Source organism: Gorilla gorilla, chromosome 10 (genome assembly GCF_029281585.2).
Source record: "Gorilla gorilla gorilla isolate KB3781 chromosome 10, NHGRI_mGorGor1-v2.1_pri, whole genome shotgun sequence".
Lineage (NCBI taxonomy): Eukaryota > Metazoa > Chordata > Mammalia > Primates > Hominidae > Gorilla > Gorilla gorilla.
In genome coordinates this window covers 1,174,973-1,192,712 of record NC_073234.2, presented here as the reverse complement: position 1 = coordinate 1,192,712, position 17,740 = coordinate 1,174,973, and positions in this window count along the sequence as shown.

Sequence of the window (17,740 nt, the reverse complement as noted above, 5' to 3'; positions counted from 1 at the left end):
TATTTCCATGTTCATACAGATCGCGGTGTAGATATCTCCATCTTAATACAGATGGCGGTGTAGATATTTATATGTTCATACAGATGGCGGTGAAGATATTTCCATGTTCATACAGATAGCGGTGTAGCTATTTCCATGCTCATACAGATAGCGGTGTAGATATTTCCATGTTCATCCAGATGTCTATGTAGACATATCCATGTTCATACAGATGGCTTTGAAGATAATTCCATGTTCATACATCTAGCGGTGTAGACATTTCCATGTTCATACAGATAGTGGTGTAGATATTTCCATGTTCATACACATAGAGGGGCTGATATTTCCATGTTCATACAGATAGCAGTGCTGATATTTCCACGTTTATACAGGTAGCGGTGTAGATATTTTCATGTTTATACAGATAGCGGTGTAGATATTTCCATGTTTATACAGATAGCGGTGTAGATATTTCCATGTTTATACAGATAGCGGTGTAGATATCTCCTTCTTAATACAGATGGCGGTGTAGATGATTATATGTTCATACAGATGGCATTGCAGATATTTCCATGTTCATACAGATGGCGGTGTAGATATTTCCATGTTTATAGAGATAGCGGTGTAATTATTTCCATGTCTAAAGTGATAGCTTTGTAGATATTTCCATGTATATGCAGATAGCTGTGTAGATATTCCCATTTTCATGCAGACAGCGGTGTAGATATTTCCATGTTCAAACAGATAGCGGTGTAGGTATTTCCATGTTCATACAGATAGCCGTGTAGATATTTCCATGTTCATACAGATAGCGGTGCTGATATTTCCATGTTTATACAGGTAGCGGTGTAGATATTTTCATGTTTATACAGATAGCGGTGTAGATATTTCCATGTTTATACAGGTAGCGGTGTAGATATTTCCATGTTTATACAGATAGCGGTGTAGAGATCTCCATCTTAATACAGATGGCGGTGTAGATATTTATATGTTCATACAGTTGGCGGTGCAGATATTTCCATGTTCATACAGATGGCGGTGTAGATACTTCCATGTTCATACAGATAGCGGTGTAGTTATTTCCATGTGTAAAGAGATAGCTGTGTAGATATTTCCATGTATATGCAGGTAGCAGTGTAGCTATTTCCATTTTCATGCAGATAGCGGTGTAGATATTTCCATGTTCAAACACATAGCGGTGTAGATATTTCCATGTTCATACAGATAGCGGTGTAGATATTTCCATGTTCATACAGATAGCGGTGTAGATATTTCCATGTTTATACAGATAGCGGTGAAGATGTATGCATGTTTACACAGATAGTGGTGTAGATATTTCCATGTTCATCCAGATGGCTGTCTAGGTATATCCATGTTGATACAGATAACGGTGTAGATATTTCCATGTTCATACAGATAGCGGTGTAGATATTTCCATGTTCATCCAGATGGCTGTGTAGATATATCCATGTTCATACAGATAGCGCTGTAGATATTTCCATGTTCATACAGATAGCGGTGTAGATATTTCCATGTTCATACAGATAGCTTTGTAGATATTTCCATGTTCATACAGATAGCGGTGCAGATATTTCCATGTTCATACAGATAGCGGTGTAGATATTTCCATGTTCATACAGATAGCGGTGTAGATATTTCCATGTTTATACAGATAGCGGTGCTGATATTTCCATGTTTATACAGGTAGCGGTGTAGATATTTCCATGTTTATACAGATAGCGGTGCAGATATTTCCATGTTTATACAGATAGCGGTGTAGATATTTCCAAGTTTATACAGATAGCGGTGAAGATATCTCCATCTTAATAGAGATGGCGGTGCAGATATTTATATGTTCATACAGATGGCAGTGCAGACATTTCCATGTTCATACAGATGGCCGTGTAGATATTTCCATGTTTATAATGATAGCGGTGTTGTTATTTCTATCTGTAATGAGATAGCTTTTAGATATTTCCATGTATATGCAGAAAGCTGTGTAGATATTTCCATTTTCATGCAGATAGCGGTGTAGATATTTCCATGTTCAAACAGATAGCGGTGTAGATATTTCCATGTTCATACAGATAGCGGGGCTGATATTTCAATGTTCATACAGATAGCGGTGCTGATATTTCAATGTTTATACAGGTAGCGGGGTAGATATTTCCATGTTTATACAGATAGCGGTGTACATATTTCCATGTTTATACAGATAGCGGTGTAGATATTTCCATGTTCATACAGATCGCGGTGTAGATATTTCCATGTTCATACAGATAGCGGGGCTGATATTTCCACGTTTATACAGGTAGCGGTGTAGATATTTCCATGTTTATACAGATAGCGGTGTAGATATTTCCATGTTTATACAGATAGCGGTGTAGATATTTCCATGTTTATACAGATAGCGGTGTAGATATCTCCTTCTTAATACAGATGGCGGTGTAGACGTTTATATGTTCATACAGATGGCCGTGCAGATATTTCCATGTTCATACAGATTGCGGTGTAGATATTTCCATGTTTATAGAGATAGCGGTGTAATTATTTCCATGTGTAAAGTGATATCTTTGTAGATTTTTCCATGTATATGCAGATAGCTGTGTAGATATTTCCATTTTCATGCAGATAGCGGTGTAGATATTTCCATGTTCAAACAGATAGCGGTGTAGATATTTCCATGTTCATACAGATAGCGGTGTAGATATTTCCATGTTCATTCCGATAGCGGTGCTGATATTTCCATGTTTATACACGTAGCGGTGTAGATATTTCCATGTTTATACAGATAGCGGTGTAGATATTTCCATGTTTATACAGATAGCGGCGTAGATATTTCCATGTTTATACAGATAGCGGTGTTGATATCTCCATCTTATTACAGATGGCGGTGTAGATATTTATATGTTCATACAGTTGGCGGTGCAGATATTTCCATGTTCATACAGATGGCGGTGTAGATATTTCCATGTTCATACAGATAGCGGTGTAGTTATTTCCATGTGTAAAGAGATAGCTGTGTAGATATTTCCATGTATATGCAGGTAGCAGTGTAGATATTTCCATTTTCATGCAGATAGCGGTGTAGATATTTCCATGTTCAAACAGATAGTGGTGTAGATATTTCCATGTTCATACAGATAGCGGTGTAGATATTTCCATGTTCATACAGATAGCGGTGTAGATATTTCCATGTTTATACAGATAGCGGTGAAGATGTATGCATGTTTACACAGATAGCGGTGTAGATATTTCCATGTTCATCCAGAGGTCTGTGTAGATATATCCATGTTGATACAGATAACGGTGTAGATATTTCCATGTTCATACAGATAGCGGTGTAGATATTTCCATGTTCATCCAGATGACTGTGTAGATATATCCATGTTCAAAGAGATAGCGGTGTAGATATTTCCATGTTCATACAGATAGCGGTGTAGATATTTCCATGTTCATACAGATAGCAGTGTTGATATTTCCATGTTCATACAGATAGCGGTGTAGATATTTCCATGTTCATACAGATAGCGGTGTAGATATTTCCACGTTCATACAGATAGCGGTGTAGATATCTCCTTCTTAATACAGATGGCGGTGTAGATATTTATATGTTCATACAGATGGCGGTGCAGATATTTCCATGTTCATACAGATGGCGGTGTAGATATTTCCATGTTTATAGATATAGCGGTGTAGTTATTTCCATGTGTAAAGAGATAGCTGTGTAGATATTTCCATGTATATGCAGATAGCTTTGTAGATATTTCCATTTTCATGCAGATAGCGGTGTAGATATTTACATGTTCAAACAGATAGCGGTGTAGATATTTCCATGTTCATTCAGATAGCTTTGTAGATATTTCCATGTTCATACAGATAGCGGTGTAGATATTTCCATGTTCATACAGATAGCGGTGTAGATATTTCCATGTTCATACTCATAGCGGTGCTGGTATTTCCATGTTTATACATGTAGCGGTGTAGATATTTCCATGTTTATACAGATAGCAGTGTATATATTTCCATGTTTATACAGATAGCGGTGTAGATATTTCCATGTTTATTCAGATAGCGGTGTAGATATCTCCATCTTAATACAGATGGCGGTGTAGATACTTATATGTTCATACAGATGGCGGTGCAGATATTTCCATGTTCATACAGATGGCGGTGTAGATATTTCCATGTTCATACAGATAGCGGTGCAGTTTTTTCCATGTTCATACAGATAGCGGTGTAGATATTTCCATGTTCAGACAGATAGCGGTGTAGATATTTCCATGTTCATACAGGTAGCGGTGTAGATATTTCCATGTTCATACAGATAGCGGTGCTGATATTTCCATGTTTATACAGGCAGCGGTGTAGATATTTCCATGTTTATACAGATAGCGGTGTAGATATCTCCTTCTTAATACAGATGGCGGTGTAGATATTTATATGTTTATACAGATGGCGGTGCAGATATTTCCATGTTCATACAGATAGCGGTGTAGATATTTCCATGTTTATAGATATAGCGGTGTAGTTATTTCCATGTGTAAAGAGATAGCTGTGTAGATATTTCCATGTATAGGCAGATAGCTTTGTAGATATTTCCATTTTCATGCAGATAGCGGTGTAGGTATTTACATGTTCAAACAGATAGCGGTGTAGATATTTCCATGTTCATTCAGATAGCTTTGTAGATATTTCCATGTTCATACAGATAGCGGTGTAGATATTTCCATGTTCATACTGATAGCGCTGTAGATGTTTCCATGTTCATACAGATAGCGGTGCTGATATTTCCATGTTTATACAGGTAGCGGTGTAGATATTTCCATGTTTATACAGATAGCGGTGTACAAATTTCCATGTTTATACAGATAGCGGTGTAGATATTTCCATGTTTATTCAGATAGCGGTGTAGATATCTCCATCTTAATACAGATGGCGGTGTAGATATTTATATGTTCATACAGATGGCGGTGCAGATATTTCCATGTTCATACAGATGTCGGTGTAGATATTTCCATGTTCATACTGATAGCGGTGTAGTTATTTCCATGTTCATACAGATAGCGGTGTAGATATTTCCATGTTCATACAGATAGCGATGTAGATATTTCCATGTTCATACAGGTAGCGGTGTAGATATTTCCATGTTCATACAGATTGCGGTGCTGATATTTCCATGTTTATACAGGCAGCATTGTAGATATTTCCATGTTTATACAGATAGCGGTGTAGATATCTCCTTCTTAATACAGATGGCGGTGTAGATATTTGTATGTCCATACAGATGGCGGTGCAGATATTTCCATGTTCATACAGATATTGGTGTAGATTTTTCCATGTTTATAGATATAGCGGTGTAGTTATTTCCATGTGTAAAGAGATAGCTGTGTAGATATTTCCATGTATATGCAGATAGCTTTGTAGATATTTCCATTTTCATGCAGATAGCGGTGTGGATATTTACATGTTCAAACAGATAGCGTTGTAGATATTTCCATGTTCATACAGATAGCGGTGTAGATATTTCCATGTTCATACAGATAGCGGTGTAGATATTTCCATGTTCATACAGATAGCGGTGTTGATATTTCCATGTTTATACAGATAGCGGTGAAGACATATGCATGTTTACCCAGACAGCGGTGTAGATATTTCCATGTTCATACAGATAGCGGTGTAGATATTTCCATGTTCATACAGATATCTGTGCTGATATTTCCATGTTTATACAGGTAGCGGTGTAGATAGTTCCATGTTTATACAGATAGCGGTGTAGATATTTCCATGTTTATAGAGATAGCGGTGTAGATATTTCCAGGTTTATACTGATAGCGGTGTAGATATCTCCTTCTTAATACAGATGGAGGTGCAGATATTTTTATGTTCATACACATGGCGGTGCAGATATTTCCATGTTCATACAGATGGCGGTGTAGATATTTCCATGTTTATAGAGATAGCGGTGTAGTTATTTCCATGTGTAAAGAGATAGCTGTGTAGATATTTCCATGTATATGCAGATAGCTGTGTAGATATTTCCATTTTCATGCAGACAGCGGTGTAGATATTTCCATGTTCAAACATATAGCGGTGTAGATATTTCCATGTTCATACATATAGCGGTTTAGATATTTCCATGTTCATACAGGTAGCGGTGTAGATATTTCCATATTTATAGAGATAGCGGTGTAGATATTTCCATGTTCATACAGATAGCGGTGTAGATATTTCCATGTTTATACAGATAGCGGTGAAGATGTATGCATGTTTACACAGATAGTGGTGTAGATATTTCCATGTTCATACAGATAGCGGTGTAGATATTTCCATGTTCATACAGATAGCTGTGCTGATATTTCCATGTTTATACAGGTAGCGGTGTAGATATTTCCATGTTTATACAGATAGCAGTGTAGATATTTCCATGTTTATACAGATAGCGGTGTAGATATTTCCAGGTTTATACAGATAGCGTTGTAGATATCTCCTTCTTAATACAGATGGCGGTGCAGATATTTATATGTACATACAGATGGCGGTGCAGATATTTCCATGTTCATACAGATGGCGGTGTAGATATTTCCATGTTTATAGAGATAGTGGTGTAGTTATTTCCATGTGTAAAGAGATAGCTGTGTAGATATTTCCATGTATATGCAGATAGCTGTGTAGATATTTCCATTTTCATGCAGACAGCGGTGTAGATATTTCCATGTTCAAAAAGATAGCGGTGTAGATATTTCCATGTTCATAGATATAGCGGTGTAGATATTTCCATGTTCATACAGATAGCGGTGTAGATATTTTCATGTTCATACAGATAGCGGTGTAGATATTTCCATGTTCATACAGATAGCGGTGCTGATATTTCCATGTTCATACAGGTAGCGGTGTAGACATTTCCATGTTTATAGAGATAGCGGTGTAGATATTTCCATGTTTATACAGATAGCGGTGTAGATATTTCCATGTTTATACAGATACCAGTGTAAATATCTCCATCTTAATACAGATGGCGGTGTAGATATTTATATGTTCATACAGATGGCGGTGCAGATATTTCCATGTTCATACAGATAGCGGTGTAGCTATTTCCATGTTCATACAGATAGCGGTGTAGATATTTCCATGTTCATCAAGATGGCTGTGTAGACATATCCATGTTCATACAGATGGCGGTGAAGATAATTCCATGTTCATACATCTAGCGGTGTAGATATTTCCATGTTCATACAGATAGTGGTGTAGGTATTTCCATGTTCTTACACATAGAGGGGCTGACATTTCCATGTTCATACAGATAGCGGTGCTGATATTTCCGTGTTTATACAGGTAGCGGTGTAGATATTTCCATGTTTATACAGATAGCGGTGTAGATATTTCCATGTTTATACAGATACCGGTGTAGATATCTCCATCTTAATACAGATGGCGGTGTAGATATTTATATGTTCATACAGATGGCCGTGCGGATATTTCCATGTTCATGCAGATAGCGGTGTAGTTATTTCCATGTGTAAAGAGATAGCTGTGTAGATATTTCCATGTATGTGCAGATAGCTGTGTAGATATTTCCATTTTCATGCAGATAGCGGTTTAGATATTTCCATGCTCAAACAGATAGCGGTGTAGATATTTCCATGTTCATACAGATAGTGGTGTAGATATTTCCATGTTTATACAGATAGCGGTGAAGGCATATGCATGTTTACACAGATAGCGGTGTAGGTATTTCCATGTTCATACTGATAGCGGTGTAGATATTTCCATGTTCATACAGATAGCTGTGCTGATATTTCCATGTTTATACAGATAGCGGTGTAGATATATCCATGTTTATACAGATAGCGGTGTAGATGTTTCCATGTTTATACAGATAGCGTTGTAGATATTTCCAGGTTTATACAGATAGCGGTGTAGATATCTCCTTCTTAATACAGATGGCGGTGCAGATATTTATATGTTCATATAGAAGGCGGTGCAGATATTTCCATTTTCATACAGATGGCGGTGTAAATATTTCCATGTTTATAGAGATAGCGGTGTAGTTATTTCCATGTGTAAAGGGATAGCTTTGTAGACAATTCCATGTATATGCATATCGCTGTGTAGATATTTCCATTTTCATGCAGAAAGCGGTGTAGATATTTCCATGTTCAAACAGATAGCGGTGTAGATATTTCCATGTTCATACAGATAGCGGTGTACATATTTCCATGTTTATACAGATAGCAGTGAAGATGTATGCATGTTTAGACAGATAGCGGTGTATATATTTCCATGTTCATACAGATAGCTCTGTAGATATTTCCATGTTCATCCAGATGGCTGTGTAGATATATCCATGTTCATACAGATGGCGGTGAAGATATTTCCATGTTCATACAGATAGCAGTGTAGATATTTCCATGTTCATACAGATAGCGGTGTAGATATTTCCATGTTCATACAGATAGCTGTGTAGCTGTTTCCATGTTCATACAGATAGCGGTGTAGATATTTCCATGTTCATCCAGATGTCTGTGTAGATATATCGATGTTAATACAGATGGCGGTGAAGATAATTCCATGTTCATACAGATAGCGGTGTAGATATTTCCATGTTCATACAGATAGTGGTGTAGATATTTCCATGTTCATACAGATAGCGGTGTAGCTATTTCCATGTTCATACAGATAGCGGTGTAGGTGTTTCCATGTTCATCCAGATGGCTGTGTAGATATATCCAGGTTCATACAGATGGCATTGCAGATATTTCCATGTTCATACGGACAGCGGTGTAGATATTTCCATGTTCATACAGATAGCGGTGTAGATATTTCCATGTTCATACAGATAGAGTGGCTGATATTTCCATGTTCATACAGATAGCGGTGCTGATATTTCCATGTTTTTACAGGTAGCCTGGTAGATATTTCCATGTTTATACAGATAGCGGTGTAGATATTTCCATGTATATACAGATAGCGGTGTAGATATTTTCATGTTTATACAGATAGCTGTGTAGATATCTCCATCTTAATACAGATGGCCGTGTAGATATTTATATGTTCATGCAGATGGCAGTGCAGATATTTCCATGTTTATACAGATAGCGGTGTAGATATTTCCATGTTTATTCAGATAGCGGTGTAGATATCTCCATCTTAATACAGATGGCGGTGTAGATATTTATATGTTCATACAGATGGCGGTGCAGATATTTCCATGTTCATACAGATGGCGGTGTAGATATTTCCATGTTCATACAGATAGCGGTGTAGATTTTTCCATGTTCATACAGATAGCGGTGTAGATATTTCCACGTTCATACAGATAGCGGTGTAGATATTTCCATGTTCATACAGGTAGCGGTGTAGATATTTCCATGTTCATACAGATAGCGGTGCTGATATTTCCATGTTTATACAGGCAGCGGTGTAGATATTTCCATGTTTATACAGATACGGTGTAGTTATCTCCCTCTTAATACAGATGGCAGTGTAGATATTTATATGTTTATACAGATGGCGGTGCAGATATTTCCATGTTCATACAGATGGCGGTGTAGATATTTCCATGTTTATAGAGATAGCGGTGTAGTTATTTCCATGTGTAAAGAGATAGCTGTGTAGATATTTCCATGTATAGGCATATAGCTTTGTAGATATTTCCATTTTCATGCAGATAGCGGTGTATATATTTCCATCTTCAAACAGATAGCGGTGTAGATATTTCCATGTTCATTCAGATAGCTTTGTAGATATTTCCATGTTCATACAGATAGCGGTGTAGATATTTCCATGTTCATAAAGATAGCGGTTTAGATATTTCCATGTTCATACAGATAGCGGTGTAGATATTTCCATGTTCATACAGGTAGCGGTGTAGATATTTCCATGTTCATACAGATAGCGGTGCTGATATTTCCATCTTTATACAGGTATCGGTGTAGATATTTCCATGTTTATTCAGATAGCGGTGTAGATATCTCCTTCTTAATACAGTTGGCGGTGTAGATATTTATATGTTCATACAGATGGCGGTGCAGATATTTCCATATTCATACAGATGGCGGTGTAGGTATTTCCATGTTCATACAGATAGCGGTGTAGTTATTTCCATGTGTAAAGAGATAGCTGTGTAGATATTTCCATGTATATGCAGATAGCTATGTAGATATTTCCATTTTCATGCTGATAGGTGTTTAGATATTTCCATGTACAAACAGATAGCGGTGTAGATATTTTCATGTTCAAACAGATAGCGGTGTAGATATTTCCATGTTCATACAGATAGCGGTGTGGATATTTCCATGCTTATGCAGATTGCGGTGAAGATGTATGCATGTTTACACAAATAGCGGTGTAGATATTTCCATGTTCAAGCAGATAGCGGTGTAGATATTTCCATGTTTATTCAGATAGCGGTGTAGATATCTCCATCTTAATACAGATGGCGGTGTAGATATTTATATGTTCATACAGATGGCGGTGCAGATATTTCCATTTTCATACAGATAGCGGTGTAGATATTTCTATGTTCATACAAATAGCGGTGTAGATATTTCAATGTTCATACAGATAGCGGTGTAGATATTTCCATGTTCATACAGATAGCGGTGTAGATATTTCCATGTTCATACAGGTAGTGGTGTAGATATTTCCATGTTCATACAGATAGCGGTGCTGATATTTCCATGTTTATACAGGCAGCAGTGTAGATATTTCCATGTTTATACAGATAGCGGGGTAGATATCTCCTTCTTAATACAGATGGCGGTGTAGATATTTATATGTTCACGCAGATGGCGGTGCAGATATTTCCATGTTCATACAGATGGTGGTGTAGATATTTCCATGTTTATAGATATAGCGGTGTAGTTATTTCCATGTGTAAAGAGATAGCTGTGTAGATATTTCCATGTATATGCAGATAGCTTTGTAGATATTTCCATTTTCATGCAGATAGCGGTGTAGATATTTATATGTTCAAACAGATAGCGGTGTAGATATTTTCATGTTCATACAGATAGCGGTGTAGATATTTCCATATTCGTACAGATAGCGGTGTAGATATTTCCATGTTCATACAGATAGCGGTGTAGATATTTCCATGTTCATACAGATAGCGGTGTAGATATTTCCATGTTCATACAGATCGCGGTGTAGATATTTCTATGTTCATACAGATAGCGGGGCTGATATTTCCACGTTTATACAGGTAGCGGTGTAGATATTTCCATGTTTATACAGATAGCGGTGTAGATATTTCCATGTTTATACAGATAGCGGTGTAGATATTTCCATGTTTATACAGATAGCGGTGTAGATATCTCCTTCTTAATACAGATGGCGGTGTAGACGTTTATATGTTCATACAGATGGCGGTGCAGATATTTCCATGTTCATACAGATTGCGGTGTAGATATTTCCATGTTTATAGAGATAGCGGTGTAATTATTTCCATGTGTAAAGTGATATCTTTCTAGATATTTCCATGTATATGCAGATAGCTGTGTAGATATTTTCATTTTCATGCAGATAGCGGTGTAGATATTTCCATGTTCAAACAGATAGCGGTGTAGATATTTCCATGTTCATACAGATAGCGGTGTAGATATTTCCACGTTCATTCCGATAGCGGTGCTGATATTTCCATGTTTATACACGTAGCGGTGTAGATATTTCCATGTTTATACAGATAGCGGTGTAGATATTTCCATGTTTATACAGATAGCGGCGTAGATATTTCCATGTTTATACAGATAGCGGTGTTGATATCTCCATCTTAATACAGATGGCGGTGTAGATATTTCCATGTTCATACAGATAGCGGTGTAGTTATTTCCATGTGTAAAGAGATAGCTGTGTAGATATTTCCATGTATATGCAGGTAGCAGTGTAGATATTTCCATTTTCATGCAGATAGCGGTGTAGATATTTCCATGTTCAAACAGATAGTGGTGTAGATATTTCCATGTTCATACAGATAGCGGTGTAGATATTTCCATGTTCATACAGATAGCGGTGTAGATATTTCCATGTTTATACAGATAGCGGTGAAGATGTATGCATGTTTACACAGATAGCGGTGTAGATATTTCCATGTTCATCCAGATGGCTGTGTAGATATATCCATGTTGATACAGATAACGGTTTAGATATTTCCATGTTCATACAGATAGCGGTGTAGATATTTCCATGTTCATCCAGATGGCTGTGTAGATATATCCATGTTCAAAGAGATAGCGGTGTAGATATTTCCATGTTCATACAGATAGCGGTGTAGATATTTCCATGTTCATACAGATAGCAGTGTTGATATTTCCATGTTCATACAGATAGCGGTGTAGATATTTCCATGTTCATACAGATAGCGGTGTAGATATTTCCATGTTCATACAGATAGCAGTGTTGATATTTCCATGTTCATACAGATAGCGATGTAGATATTTCCATGTTCATACAGGTAGCGGTGTAGATATTTCCATGTTCATACAGATAGCGGTGCTGATATTTCCATGTTTATACAGGCAGCGGTGTAGATATTTCTATGTTTATACAGATAGCGGTGTAGATATCTCCTTCTTAATACAGATGGCGGTGTAGATATTTATATGTTCATACAGATGGCGGTGCAGATATTTCCATGTTCATACAGATGTCGGTGTAGATATTTCCATGTTCATACTGATAGCGGTGTAGTTATTTCCATGTTCATACAGATAGCGGTGTAGATATTTCCATGTTCATACAGATTGCGGTGCTGATATTTCCATGTTTATACAGGCAGCATTGTAGATATTTCCATGTTTATACAGATAGCGGTGTAGATATCTCCTTCTTAATACAGATGGCGGTGTAGATATTTGTATGTCCATACAGATGGCGGTGCAGATATTTCCATGTTCATACAGATATTGGTGTAGATTTTTCCATGTTTATAGATATAGCGGTGTAGTTATTTCCATGTGTAAAGAGATAGCTGTGTAGATATTTCCATGTATATGCAGATAGCTTTGTAGATATTTCCATTTTCATGCAGATAGCGGTGTGGATATTTACATGTTCAAACAGATAGCGTTGTAGATATTTCCATGTTCATACAGATAGCGGTGTAGATATTTCCATGTTCATACAGATAGCGGTGTAGATATTTCCATGTTCATACAGATAGCGGTGTTGATATTTCCATGTTTATACAGATAGCGGTGAAGACATATGCATGTTTACCCAGATAGCGGTGTAGATATTTCCATGTTCATACAGATAGCGGTGTAGATATTTCCATGTTCATACAGATATCTGTGCTGATATTTCCATGTTTATACAGGTAGCGGTGTAGATAGTTCCATGTTTATACAGATAGCGGTGTAGATATTTCCATGTTTATAGAGATAGCGGTGTAGATATTTCCAGGTTTATACTGATAGCGGTGTAGATATCTCCTTCTTAATACAGATGGAGGTGCAGATATTTTTATGTTCATACACATGGCGGTGCAGATATTTCCATGTTCATACAGATGGCGGTGTAGATATTTCCATGTTTATAGAGATAGCGGTGTAGTTATTTCCATGTGTAAAGAGATAGCTGTGTAGATATTTCCATGTATATGCAGATAGCTGTGTAGATATTTCCATTTTCATGCAGACAGCGGTGTAGATATTTCCATGTTCAAACATATAGCGGTGTAGATATTTCCATGTTCATACATATAGCGGTTTAGATATTTCCATGTTCATACAGGTAGCGGTGTAGATATTTCCATATTTATAGAGATAGCGGTGTAGATATTTCCATGTTCATACAGATAGCGGTGTAGATATTTCCATGTTTATACAGATAGCGGTGAAGATGTATGCATGTTTACACAGATAGTGGTGTAGATATTTCCATGTTCATACAGATAGCGGTGTAGATATTTCCATGTTCATACAGATAGCTGTGCTGATATTTCCATGTTTATACAGGTAGCGGTGTAGATATTTCCATGTTTATACAGATAGCAGTGTAGATATTTCCATGTTTATACAGATAGCGGTGTAGATATTTCCAGGTTTATACAGATAGCGTTGTAGATATCTCCTTCTTAATACAGATGGCGGTGCAGATATTTATATGTACATACAGATGGCGGTGCAGATATTTCCATGTTCATACAGATGGCGGTGTAGATATTTCCATGTTTATAGAGATAGTGGTGTAGTTATTTCCATGTGTAAAGAGATAGCTGTGTAGATATTTCCATGTATATGCAGATAGCTGTGTAGATATTTCCATTTTCATGCAGACAGCGGTGTAGATATTTCCATGTTCAAAAAGATAGCGGTGTAGATATTTCCATGTTCATAGATATAGCGGTGTAGATATTTCCATGTTCATACAGATAGCGGTGTAGATATTTTAATGTTCATACAGATAGCGGTGTAGATATTTCCATGTTCATACAGATAGCGGTGCTGATATTTCCATGTTCATACAGGTAGCGGTGTAGACATTTCCATGTTTATAGAGATAGCGGTGTAGATATTTCCATGTTTATACAGATAGCGGTGTAGATATTTCCATGTTTATACAGATACCAGTGTAAATATCTCCATCTTAATACAGATGGCGGTGTAGATATTTATATGTTCATACAGATGGCGGTGCAGATATTTCCATGTTCATACAGATAGCGGTGTAGCTATTTCCATGTTCATACAGATAGCGGTGTAGATATTTCCATGTTCATCAAGATGGCTGTGTAGACATATCCATGTTCATACAGATGGCGGTGAAGATAATTCCATGTTCATACATCTAGCGGTGTAGATATTTCCATGTTCATACAGATAGTGGTGTAGGTATTTCCATGTTCATACACATAGAGGGGCTGACATTTCCATGTTCATACAGATAGCGGTGCTGATATTTCCGTGTTTATACAGGTAGCGGTGTAGATATTTCCATGTTTATACAGATAGCGGTGTAGATATTTCCATGTTTATACAGATACCGTTGTAGATATCTCCATCTTAATACAGATGGCGGTGTAGATATTTATATGTTCATACAGATGGCCGTGCGGATATTTCCATGTTCATGCAGATAGCGGTGTAGTTATTTCCATGTGTAAAGAGATAGCTGTGTAGATATTTCCATGTATGTGCAGATAGCTGTGTAGATATTTCCATTTTCATGCAGATAGCGGTTTAGATATTTCCATGCTCAAACAGATAGCGGTGTAGATATTTCCATGTTCATACAGATAGTGGTGTAGATATTTCCATGTTTATACAGATAGCGGTGAAGGCATATGCATGTTTACACAGATAGCGGTGTAGGTATTTCCATGTTCATACTGATAGCGGTGTAGATATTTCCATGTTCATACAGATAGCTGTGCTGATATTTCCATGTTTATACAGATAGCGGTGTAGATATATCCATGTTTATACAGATAGCGGTGTAGATATTTCCATGTTTATACAGATAGCGTTGTAGATATTTCCAGGTTTATACAGATAGCGGTGTAGATATCTCCTTCTTAATACAGATGGCGGTGCAGATATTTATATGTTCATATAGAAGGCGGTGCAGATATTTCCATTTTCATACAGATGGCGGTGTAAATATTTCCATGTTTATAGAGATAGCGGTGTAGTTATTTCCATGTGTAAAGGGATAGCTTTGTAGACAATTCCATGTATATGCATATCGCTGTGTAGATATTTCCATTTTCATGCAGAAAGCGGTGTAGATATTTCCATGTTCAAACAGATAGCGGTGTAGATATTTCCATGTTCATACAGATAGCGGTGTACATATTTCCATGTTTATACAGATAGCAGTGAAGATGTATGCATGTTTAGACAGATAGCGGTGTATATATTTCCATGTTCATACAGATAGCTCTGTAGATATTTCCATGTTCATCCAGATGGCTGTGTAGATATATCCATGTTCATACAGATGGCGGTGAAGATATTTCCATGTTCATACAGATAGCAGTGTAGATATTTCCATGTTCATACAGATAGCGGTGTAGATATTTCCATGTTCATACAGATAGCTGTGTAGCTATTTCCATGTTCATACAGATAGCGGTGTAGATATTTCCATGTTCATCCAGATGTCTGTGTAGATATATCGATGTTAATACAGATGGCGGTGAAGATAATTCCATGTTCATACAGATAGCGGTGTAGATATTTCCATGTTCATACAGATAGTGGTGTAGATATTTCCATGTTCATACAGATAGCGGTGTAGCTATTTCCATGTTCATACAGATAGCGGTGTAGGTGTTTCCATGTTCATCCAGATGGCTGTGTAGATATATCCAGGTTCATACAGATGGCATTGCAGATATTTCCATGTTCATACGGACAGCGGTGTAGATATTTCCATGTTCATACAGATAGCGGTGTAGATATTTCCATGTTCATACAGATAGAGTGGCTGATATTTCCATGTTCATACAGATAGCGGTGCTGATATTTCCATGTTTTTACAGGTAGCCTGGTAGATATTTCCATGTTTATACAGATAGCGGTGTAGATATTTCCATGTATATACAGATAGCGGTGTAGATATTTTCATGTTTATACAGATAGCTGTGTAGATATCTCCATCTTAATACAGATGGCCGTGTAGATATTTATATGTTCATGCAGATGGCAGTGCAGATATTTCCATGTTTATACAGATAGCGGTGTAGATATTTCCATGTTTATTCAGATAGCGGTGTAGATATCTCCATCTTAATACAGATGGCGGTGTAGATATTTATATGTTCATACAGATGGCGGTGCAGATATTTCCATGTTCATACAGATGGCGGTGTAGATATTTCCATGTTCATACAGATAGCGGTGTAGATTTTTCCATGTTCATACAGATAGCGGTGTAGATATTTCCACGTTCATACAGATAGCGGTGTAGATATTTCCATGTTCATACAGGTAGCGGTGTAGATATTTCCATGTTCATACAGATAGCGGTGCTGATATTTCCATGTTTATACAGGCAGCGGTGTAGATATTTCCATGTTTATACAGATACGGTGTAGTTATCTCCCTCTTAATACAGATGGCAGTGTAGATATTTATATGTTTATACAGATGGCGGTGCAGATATTTCCATGTTCATACAGATGGCGGTGTAGATATTTCCATGTTTATAGAGATAGCGGTGTAGTTATTTCCATGTGTAAAGAGATAGCTGTGTAGATATTTCCATGTATAGGCATATAGCTTTGTAGATATTTCCATTTTCATGCAGATAGCGGTGTATATATTTCCATCTTCAAACAGATAGCGGTGTAGATATTTCCATGTTCATTCAGATAGCTTTGTAGATATTTCCATGTTCATACAGATAGCGGTGTAGATATTTCCATGTTCATAAAGATAGCGGTTTAGATATTTCCATGTTCATACAGATAGCGGTGTAGATATTTCCATGTTCATACAGGTAGCGGTGTAGATATTTCCATGTTCATACAGATAGCGGTGCTGATATTTCCATCTTTATACAGGTATCGGTGTAGATATTTCCATGTTTATTCAGATAGCGGTGTAGATATCTCCTTCTTAATACAGTTGGCGGTGTAGATATTTATATGTTCATACAGATGGCGGTGCAGATATTTCCATATTCATACAGATGGCGGTGTAGGTATTTCCATGTTCATACAGATAGCGGTGTAGTTATTTCCATGTGTAAAGAGATAGCTGTGTAGATATTTCCATGTATATGCAGATAGCTATGTAGATATTTCCATTTTCAT